Source organism: Prunus mume, linkage group LG8, assembly GCF_029339155.1.
Source record: "Prunus mume cultivar Tortuosa linkage group LG8, ASM2933915v1, whole genome shotgun sequence".
Lineage (NCBI taxonomy): Eukaryota > Viridiplantae > Streptophyta > Magnoliopsida > Rosales > Rosaceae > Prunus > Prunus mume.
The window spans coordinates 13,781,018-13,782,234 of record NC_142705.1 but is presented as its reverse complement, the minus strand read 5'-3'; positions in this window follow the sequence as shown (position 1 = coordinate 13,782,234).

The window sequence follows — 1,217 nt, the reverse complement described above, 5'->3', positions numbered from 1 at the left end:
TCGATGTAGACTTCGACCGCTCGCCAATTAGGCTCTGAAAATATGGTTCATAGCTCGTTGGTACGCTTGTACGGCGCTCTTTAGGCCAAATGGCATGACTACCCATTCATAAGTCCCGACAAGGCTGGACATCACTATGAAGATTTAGTTGTAGCCGCCGTGGCCGCCCATGAAAGACAAGAGCTCGTGGTTCGCGCTTCCGTCCACCGGAGGTCGGACACGGGCATGGGATACTGTCATTGGGGTCGCGAGGTTTAAATTTCTGAGCTGCGCACCCTCAAAGCCCCGCCTTTTCAACACGGTACAATATTGGCCAGCCACCAACGCACGAGCCAGACGGATGAAGTCGGGCTTCGAGAGCCGCTTCAATTTCCTTTTGACCTTAAGCCGCACGGTCGAGAATCGCCTCGGCGGCTGTTGGTAATCCAGGCATCTCATGATAATCCCAAGCAAAACAATTCTTATATTCATGAAGCAAGCCGATGATCTCGACGGCTAATTTAGGGCTCAAAAACCGCTTACAAAAGAGGTCGTGGTTCGAGCCTTGCTCCCACATTTATTTCTAATAATGGGTTCTCGACCTCAGTTACCTCATCTCGGCAGGCGCCATTCCCAAGTCGTCAAAGGCCAAAGTGTCCACTTCATCCGACTAATGGAGGAATTCGATTAGGTTAATCTGCGAGTTTGGCTGTAAGGATTCTTCTGCCCAATGTTCCAGCAGTCTTTCCAGCAAGTCGATCACGGTCGCTCCCTCCTCTCTAGTGGCTTTGTCTGCCATCTACGTGCCGCTGAGGTCGATCAATACTTCACGACCAACTCATCGAACATTCTCGATGCCTAACTCCAGCACTTTCTGGGTCGTTGTCCTGGTTGGCCGGCCGCTTTCATCGTGGCCGGTGAGGACAACCCGGCCGCGACTCTCGTCTGGTTAACCACGGTGATTTTTAACGGCAATACCCCGATAGTCTTAGATTTATCGCCGACAAAGCTGCCCATGACCACATCGCTGGGGATGAGATCTTCCTTGACTCATCCAGCTTCTTCATCGAGGAATAGGAAGGATGTTAATCGTCGCCCACACCAACGAAGACCTTGACACGCGCACACCTCCACATGAGCCGAGATGTATAATGGTTTAAGATGTTGGTATTTGTTTGGCTCGCTTTGGATATTACCTCGCTAAAAGTCACGCCAACAACCTCCCTTTGTCTTTGGTC